Here is a 10,832-nt window from a genome sequence, read left to right on the forward strand (position 1 = left end):
CATCAATTAAGTATTTTAACAGTTAAAACAGTGTTTATTAAATATCAGACCTTATTAAATAAACGTTTTATGTTTACAAATAGCTATTTGTATTTAAATTTTATTTAATATTTAAGATATTTCTATAATAATATTATTATTATACTCACTTTAATGATAGACTAAACCTTAAATATCAATAGTTGCCGATTATTGCCGGTAGGTGGCGATTTGCGGCCATATATTAGTACTACATTCCAGTCAAGTTTATCTAAACCGTTTGAAGGACGGGGACCTACTTTTCATAGATATTGAATCATGAAATTTGGTGATTATTTGTTATTATAATAAATGTTTGTTAAATTTCAAGTATTTTATTTCTAAATATGATTTAATATCACGTATTAAACGTCAAAACTAGCACCCATTCGAAAATTTATTCCTCGGATCTGAGAAGAACGGCCGCAAGAAACTCAGAGGGCTTCTATTTTTTTTAATGAAGTTCCGTCACCATAAAATTTATTATATATGGTGTACGTGGTATCCCAATCCCAATGTGGTATCATTAAGAAAGTCATTTATATTACAGCAACCTGGAGATACCACATAAATGTTCTTTGGCAACTCTTTTGAATTTCGTATATTTTCTGGAATCATATCCGCCCAAAATTTTTTTATTAACTCCACTTAAGGCTGGGGAGCGTTGAGGAGTTGGTTGGTACGAGTAGAGCTGGTTACCTCTCTCGCACAAGATCTCCATAGTTTTAATTCAGAATTAGAAGCATTTTTGATTTATTATAAACAATACAATTTTCTTTACAAAACTAAAAAAAGTATGTCATGTTGAATAGTACGGTGTACAATTAATAATATTTTATCTGGATTGAATAATAAGCATGGCTCCAACTGTGAAAATTAGGGGTATTTTGGTGAATTTTTTTCGCACTGTCTATAAAAATTGAAATGGAAAGCAAATATGTAGTTCCTTCACATACTCTAGACATATAATTATTTTTTTGCAAAAATATAAGCGGACGGTTAAGTATATAAATTAAACCGTCAAGTAATGGTTACAACTATGTGCTATTTTGGTCATTTCTTAGGATAGCGGCCTTAACCTACTAGCAGGCATAACAAGAAGTTGGAGGTTTTAAAACTATGTGCACTTATTTTCAATATAAAATAATAATTAATTTTATTTAGGTTATTTTAACATTGAATTTCAGAATAGCAGACATTTTAGTTAATCAATTAAAGCAATAAACACTCATCATTAAAACACAATAACTGTATAATAGGGCAGGACAAATCCTCGGATTATCCATATTAAATAAACATTAGAACGAATTGCTTCACGTCGACAACTCACAATAGATACGTACTGAGTACGCATCAATGAGACATCCATTCAAGCGGTAGCCGCGTGCGCGACGAAAATACCTTTAAAAAGGCGAAATGACGTTAAAAAAGGTAAAAAATGAGGTAAACAATCTGGGTTGTTTTTTGTTCGGTAATGTTTTGGTGGGGTGGCACAAGTACCGCACGAGCGAGTCACTACATCTGCGGTTCGCGCTGCTATTTCGGTAGCTCGCTGCCTGTTTTATATGAAAACAATAGGAATGTATTCATATAGTCAAAACCAGTTTATACTAGTTGAAGCTAGTTAACATTTGACGTCATTTTTAACCGACTTCAAAATAGATGAGGTTCTCAATTCGATCGGTAGTTTTTTATGTATTACGTTTACGCTGAGATTTATGATCCGATTTACGTGATTCTTTAGTTCGATGCGAAATAGATGCCATTTGGTCCCATAAAAATTTGACATAGTTTGGCCAAGCAGTTTTGATTTTATGAATATTTTTGTTTCCGTGGATGATGTAATTGTAATTTCTGTACGTTTTTTTTTATGTATGTACATCGTTTACGATGAGATTTATGATCCGATTTAAGTGATTCTTCTTCAGTTTGATGCGGAATGTTTCTCGCTTAGTCCCATTAAAATTGACATAGTTTGGCCCAGTAGTTTTGATTTTATGAATATTTTTGTTTACGTGGATGATGTTGTTAAAGTTTGTGTACTGGTTTTTTATGAGTTTTCATCAAACTATGATTATATATTATTATTATTAACCCGTTCGCCTAAAAGTGGGTCTTAGGTTAGCTGTCATAGCTAACAAACGTTCTTCACGATATTTCAGTGTCTCACAAGAACGTGAAATAGGGGATTTAATTTAATCATACCAAGCCATATGTAATAGCAGGCGACCTTCACTCACCACGCGTGACTTTGAGCGGGATAGCTTCGTCTAGAACCAAACACCCAAGCGGGCAAGCACCGACCTAAGCCCTATCAATATGTATCACATACAAATAATACTATTTTATTAACATTAAAGATATAAGAATTGCTATATTTAGAGTTTTTGAAGTCAGTTTTTTAAACGTAGTTTTTTTGTGTATTTATATCTCACAGCAAATTAAAATTTTATTTGGATTTTCTCCTTTTCATTGCAATTAAACGAAAATGTAATGGTTTATTCTAAGCTAAATAGCTCGTATGCAGTAGATATTGTTTTCTCAACTAAGAATTCCAATAACCATTACATTTTTTTTAAAAGGAAGCAAACGTTCCATCGTTTTTTAATTCGAAAAATAAGCCATAAACATATACACCATATACGCCATACACATATTATACATCTAATGGTAGTAGATTCATGTCGATACGATCATTGGTTTAGGCGTGATTGAGCCTCAAATAAAGACCATTTTCATTGTATTTATTTATTTATTTATTTATTTATTTATGATTCCTTACAGCTAACAAAATGAAAAGAGTATATTAAAAATTATACAGAATAGATACGCCAATTAAAAGGAATACTATTAACAGTACAATAAGTATGTGACAAAGTAGTTTAAGACAAAAACGAAAATTACTAGAAAAACTTACAAGAAAAAATTACATAGAAAGAAAAGAAGAAATCGTATCCATATTGAGTAACTGAAACGGTGAGTAGGTTGTGTGGTGTGAGTAGTGTGAGTGAATGTGAGTAGTGTGAGTGAATGTGATTGGTGTGAGTGAATGTGATTGGTGTGAGTGAATGTGAGTGTTCGAATATAATGTTTAAATTACGATGTGAGACTAATAATTTATCCTGAATATACTGATGATTAACTCCTGCAATTTAAACAGTTTAATATCAGTTTTTTGAACCTCAGACGTGATAAGTTGAAAATGTCGACGGAAGAAAATTTCTTATTATATATGTCAGGAATTCGAAATAGAGGTGAATATTTAAGATACTTAGTTGAGGCAAAGGGAATGTTAAATAAATTAGTATGCCTAGTACGTAATGTTGGTACCTGGAATGATATTTTATTTAAGATATCTGGACAGTCAAATTTATTATGTAATATATAATAAAGGAGTAACATATCAATTACATCTCTTCTATCTTCCAAGGTATCGATTTTATGATAATTACAGGCTTCTTTGTAGTCTATAGGAATGAATTGAGATTTAAAATTCAATTTTTTTATAAATATCCTTTGTATTTTTTCAAGGCGGTCAATATAACATTGATATGTAGGCCTCCAGATAGGACTTGCGAATTCAAGGATGCTTCGCACGTAAGCATAATATAGCACTTTTAGGCACAAGATGTCATTGAAAGGTTCGCAAGTGCGAAGAATAAACCCTAGATTTTTATAAGCCTTCTGTGTTATTATTTCGGCATAATAACCACATTATGGGTTAGTTTGCTATCATGGATCACACCTAAATCCCTTATTTGAGTAATTTTTGGAATAATTTCGTTATTTAAATTATAATCAAATTTTATGTTATTATGCTTTCGTGAAAATGTAATAATTTGACATTTAGCAATATTAACTGTTATTTTATTTATTTTATAATATTGTGACAGTCTATTTAAGTCATCTTGTAACATAAAGCAATCGTCTATTTGTGAAATCTTTTTATAAATCTTTTTGTCGTCAGCATACAGCAAGAAGTTTGAACTAGCAAAACAATTACTGATGTCATATAAATATATATTGTATAACAAAGGACCCAGGTGCGATCCCTGAGGTACACCAGAAGTCACCTCAACAAAGTCTGATCTAAAACCACCGAGGACGACGGCCTGACAGCGATTTCTTATATACGATTCTGTCCATCTAAGAAGGTTCCCTCTGATTCCAACTGCGTAAAGCTTCTTTAATAGTATACTGTGGTTGACTCTATCAAAAGCCTTTTCAAAATCTGTGTATATTACATCTATTTGTGATCTATCATTCATGTCGCACTTAACGGTATGAGTGAACTCAAGCAAGTTAGTAAGGACACTACGAGATTTAATAAAACCGTGTTGGTTGATAGGGATGCATTGTAGGCAATTTCTATAAATATGATCATATACAATTTTTTCTAACATTTTACCAAATATATTCAAAATGGAGATACCTCTATAGTTACTAATATTTGTTTTTGATTCCTTTTTATGTATTGGTACTATTCGGGCTTCCTTCCAACATCTAGGGAAGGTCCCTTCATTAATGGAGCGCTTAAAGAGTGTTAGTAGCGGAGGTAATAGGCCCGATTCACATTTCTTTATAAAAATAGCTGGTATACCGTCAGTACCGGCGCCCTTTCGGATATCCAATTTACTAAACAACCTCCTAAGTATTCTTTCATCGATCTCAATTGTGTGAAGATTTTCGGAAATATTTGATTCCTCGTTCAGGGTCTCATCATTTAGGTCACTAGGTTGGAATACACTTTGAAAGTATTCATTAAATGCATTGCAGATATCATGTCCATTCGTAAGTAAACTACTTCCGTAGTACATGTTGTGAGGAATACCAGAATCAGTGCGTTTATTTTTAATAAATTTCCAGAATTCTTTAGGCGAAGTTTTGATATTACTCTGACAACGATTCATATATTTTGTATATGATTCGATTTGCAACCTCTTTACTCGGGCTCTCAGCAAGGAGAACATGGCATAGTCTCCTGGATTTTTAAACTTTTTCCACCTAGTGTGAACTTTGTACTTCTCTCTTATTGAATTAATTAGAGCTGGAGTATACCATTTCGGGTATTGATGACGTGAGGAGATTTTTATAACAGGTATATGAGATTCTATGAGCGAATGAATAATTCTGTAAAAATTATCCACGGCCTCTTCAACGGAGCCATTTAGGATGTCGGACCAGTTTGTATTTTTTAATTTTAAATTTATCGTCTCATAGTCACCCTTAAAAAATTTCTTTATCACGCAAAAATGTGGTTGTAGGGCTTTCATAAAAAGGTCTTTTACGACGATAACCAGGGGACTATGAAAGTGGTCAATATTTACAAGTGAATTGCTACATATGTTACACTGTAAGTAAATATTTGATAAGACAAGATCAAGAATGTTACCACAGCTATTTTTGTTGAAATTATATTGTTTTAATCCCATCAGATTGTAAGTATTTAGTAAACTCAATGCCGATTCTAATAATTCTGAGTTACAGTATTTTGTAATGCTGTAACTATTATCATTACCATACCATGAAATGAAAGAAAAATTAAAATCTCCTATTATGAGAAAATTATCATTCGAATGTTTATCGTAAAATGATATTAGGGTCTTATTAAAGTTACGTAATAAATTATTCGCATCCGAGTTAGGGGGGATGTATGCCGCTATAATATATAAATCCTTGTCACTACGTAGCGAGCGATTGCTTAAATATATACCCTTCGGAATAGTTAGCCATATACATTCTACTTGCTCGCAGTTTGAGTCCTGTGAAATAAACGCAGCAAGTAATTTCTTAATACATATCAAAACGCCCCCGCCCCTTCTCTTGTGTTTCCTGTCAAATCTGAATACATCATAACGACTGTCACATATTTCCGTGTTTAAAATTCCATCACATAGCCAACTTTCTGTTAAAATTATTATATCATAATTGCTTGTTTCTATATTATTATAAAGTGAGTGTAATTTCGTGCGTAACCCGCGAGTATTTTGATAATAAATTTTGAGATTATTTAAATCCATCATAAAGAAACCTAATTATTATGAAGTAAAAATATTTAAAATATAAGGAAATGTCAAAAAGAACACGGTTACGCAATATAATGTAAATACAATTACATAATTTCTAATATAAAAATTTGTTGCAATAAAAAGCAATTGATAACTTATTAAATGCATAACATGGCTAAAAACAATAACAGATAAGAGGGTAGATATAAAATCATTTACTAAAAATTGTACGGCAGTGATGTGAGTACTGAGTGTCAGAGGTTTTAAACAATTTAAGTTTTTGTTTCTTAAGATTAATAATAATGTGTAAGTGTGAATGAATATAATTGGTTTGATTTTTTTTGAGTGGTAAAAGTGTGTGTGATGAATATGTGTGTGTGTGATGAATATAAGTATATATATTAGATTAGCTAGGTCTAGTTCACTGAGGGTGATAAAAAACTTAAAATCGAACAAAAAAACCTTGACAAAGTGTTCGCTCACAGCTCCAAAGAAGCTTCACGAGTGGTTGGAAAAGTGGAATCAGGTCAGCGTCAGTCATGATTGGGTGTTATCAAGGAGTCTTATGAGGAAGCTCATTGTTGCTCAGAGGGCAATGGAGGGGGCTATGCTCGGAGTTTCCCTGAAAGATCGAGTCAGACATGAGGAGATCCGTAGGAGAACCAAAGTTCCGACATAGCCCAGATGGTTGCGAAACTGAAGAGGCACTGGGCAGGGCACATAGCTCGACGGACAGATGGCCGTTGGGTCATTAAAGTCCTCTTATGGCGACCACGTACTGAAAGACGTAGTGTTGGTAGGACACCCACAAGATGGACCAACGATCTGGTCAAGATCACCGGAACACGTTGGATGAGGGTAGCGCAGGACCGATGGTCATGGATATCTTTGGGGGAGGTCTTTGTCGTTGAAATGATGACATCAAGAAGTTCTAAACTTCATTTTAGTTAAGCTTTCATTTAGCTTCTGCCAAAGTGTCTGCCAGATTGTCTTGAGATCTATAGAACTTACTTAGTCTTTGCTCAAACTTTACTTACCTAAATAAAAGATGAGTTCAAGCTCAGCGCAATCTTCCATTTGCTATTTATAGCCACTTGACAGCTTCGATGATGCTGAGATTAAACTAAAACAGCCCAATAGACAGGTTAAGCGCGCTATAAATCTCAGCCTTAGATCGTGCTGTGAAACCTCTTAGTAATGCGCTTTTAAAAAAATGTATCTTCCACTTCCAGCGATACTGCACCCCATGCATGGCTAGAAGCTAACGTTTCGGACTTTATATACGAGCTGAAAACTGACAGCTTTTTACTCCTTGGACTGCGAATTATGATCAGTATTAGAAGACATGCCAAGTTCTTAACGATACTCCGACATCGAGTCGCTTATGATAACCTAGAGCAAGCAGTGACAAAATTTCCCATGAAAACATTGCTTAAATGCATAGATTGGTGGACAGACAGATTTAAAAGCAAACGCAGTCATGTCAAATTTTTATTTTGTGCTGAGACTTCAATTAATAAATAAATATGAGTAAAATAGGTACGTCATAAAAGAATGCATTTTCTTGTAATAGAATTTTTGACCAGACTATTAAGGCTGGGTACCGAGCCAATGGCCTTGAGAAATCGAGCGGAGCTAGGTTACCTCTCTCGCACAAGATCACCATAGTTTTAATTGAGAATTAGAAGCATTTTTAATTTATTACAAACATAATACAATTTTCTTTACAAACTAACAAAACTATGTCATGTTAAATAGTATTGGTGTATATTTAATAAATTTTCGTACAATTTTTATCTAGATTAAATGAATAGCATGGCTCCAACTGTAAAAGTTAGTGGTATTTTGGTGATATTTTTTCGCACTCTCTATAAAAAATAGAAAAATAAAGAAAAAATGAATTTTCTTCACATATTCTGTAGATACATTATAAATATTTTTAGGTAAAATATAAGCTTTATATAAACCGTCATGAAATGGTTTCAATTATGCGCTATTTTGGCGATTTCTTGGATAAGCGTATAATATGTATATTTCATTAAAAAGAGCGCAAAAAAAAAGAATGCTGGGAAAGTTTCTTGCGCCGCTTCTTCTCTCTCAGAGTGCCATTTGTTTCCCAAGCGGTAGTTGGGTGTAGTATATTAGAAATGACGTCTAAAAGAATTGTAAAGGAATCAATTTTAGACAATAAATGCATTTAATAGCTATGTGTCTTCTCCATTTGTTAATGTATTTACATTAGTTTAGTTTGATAAAAGTATTTGAATATAACAAACTAAGCTTATGATTTGAGTAACCTGGTATTAAGTGACAGTCACCACCGGCCACACTTGTAATACCAGAGGAATCACAGGAGCATTGCTAGTGTTAAAGGTCTACTCTCTTTGCAAAGTTTTATAGTAGTTTTATATAGTAGGATATGGGCAGTTTTAATTCGATTCCCAATAGATAACAATGAATATCAATTCTTTAAATTCGTATCAACCGGTTTCATCTACCCTTGTTAGTTCATTTGTGTAGAAACGTCCAAATTTTAACAAATTTTCTCAAGAATTCCTTATATTTAAAATAACTGCGACTTGCAAATAATAGATTACACTCGGAATCAGATTTATAGTGGGTCATCAGAACAATGCCGTATGAAAGTTGGTCCATGGAGGGTGAAGCCACATTATTATCGAGTACGGCGATTGACCGCCTGTTGAGATGTCAATCATTTAAATATCTACATTATAACGTAATCTCAGATTCTCCGATAGTACAGTAATTTCATTATAATGAATCAGCGAACTGAAATTTTTACGTAAAACTTACTTTCCAGAAGTTTCTTTATTAACATTTGAATGGAAATAATTTCGGAACTGTTCTTGCGGAATTTATTCGTAACGGTCTTTATATTCTTATCATGACTGAAGACGTGAAGTACAAGATATTTTATTTGAATTTGATTTGACAAGAATCTGTAGAATTATTATTATAACTATGCAGATGCGGATTCTGTTAACGGCAATAGATACAAAAGCACTCAAACTGTCTCTGCGCGAGTGGCAATTTAATTCAGTCAACGTCCTTTTTGAGGTGGTAACCGTCTTAAGGAGTAAGGAGATAATAATATGTAATTACAAAACGGCCTATCTGGGAAACTGGAGCCCTATTACGAAAATCGAAATACGAAGTTTTGGTTGACGGATCGTACAATTTCTTATTACGAAAGCGAAAACCGTCCGCACTATTCGGATCCGAAGTACTTTCGTAATAAGATTTAATTTGAAGTTCGTCGTTCTTTCGTTTCGGACCGAAACTTCGGCTTTCGATTTTGGTAATAGACCTCCTGATCTAGTGTCATTATCATTACACAGTGTATAATAAATTCGCTTTCCGCTGTCATTTCATTTCATTATTTATTTGTAGTTATATTTATTATATATATTTATGTATATAATATACATAAGATATTACAAATCACAATAAAAGTTCTCCATTCTTTGCGCGAATGCTGTGGCATACAAAAAATAATTAAAAACAAGTTGTTAAAGTAATAGAAATATACACTATGTCAGTAAATTGATATCAAGATTATTGAAATTGGTAAAACAAATAGTAAGTAAGTAATTAAATTAAGTAAAATGATATTTAAAATGTCAATTGAGTGAAGTATCTGAGAAGAAGTCTTATAAAGAATAGTACGACGTTATCTATCTGTCCCTATGTATGCCTAGATAGATAAAACTATGGAATCGATTTTGATACAATATCTAAATAGATAGTGATACTTAGTCTTTCCTTCTGAATAGGAAGGTTTACATGTATAATACATGCATAGTAGACAAACACTGATAATTCTAGATGTTTCTAATGTGTTGTGACTCACTCGTGCTACAATTAGCACTGCAGTACTGTTATTATCTACCTGTTGTACATAACTTTATCGTTTTTATAGTATACTAGTGGACCCGACAGACGTTGTCCTGTACACACGCCTTAAATTTGAAAAATCGGCCCTGCCGTTAAGAGGAGTTCACTTACATACACATCAGCAGGAAAATTATATTATACGGACGGAATTGAGAATCTAAACCATTCTCAAATCCATCTGAAGACACACAGAAAGTTTCATTAAAATCGGTCTAGCCGTTTAGGAGGCGTTCAGCTACAACAGACGCACAAAAGAAACATATATACTATAAGATTATTAAATTGTGTATTTATAAGTTAATATTAATTGTAGACGATAAAACTATTTTGCTAACATGCCGGACAAACTTTAACATGTGGTTTTTGGCCTGTTATATATTAATACATTGTAATTCTATTTTTCATAATAAATAATGAAAAAAAACACATTTTTGCGCATTGCAAGCGCTGGCTGAACACGTACGCTTAAACGTACGCAAAAACTACTGCAAAATGTGTATGAATAATACTAGGGTAGATGCAGGCATAGTATTTTTGTTGCCTTACAGCGTCCAGGCGGACAATATATATAGTAATAAATAATTATAGCGGCCCATTTATTTAGAAACACAAAATTTATGACTTTAATTTTGTGTATCATTTATGAAATACTGACGGAGATTTCCAACTCCCTCTGCTGGCAACTTTCGTCAGCTCAAATACGAATAGTCCCCATCTCGTCTGTGGGTAGCAATTAAGCGTTGTTTTTCATCGCGACCCCACTCAGAAGCCATTTGCAAAAAAAAAAGTAATTTTGCACGCTCATTAATTATTTAAATCTCATTAAATGCAGTGAAATACTCGCGCATCGCCATCCGTCTCTAGTTACAGTATAACGCGATGGGGGTTGAA

The sequence above is a fragment of the Leptidea sinapis genome, chromosome 30 (assembly GCF_905404315.1).
Source record: "Leptidea sinapis chromosome 30, ilLepSina1.1, whole genome shotgun sequence".
Lineage (NCBI taxonomy): Eukaryota > Metazoa > Arthropoda > Insecta > Lepidoptera > Pieridae > Leptidea > Leptidea sinapis.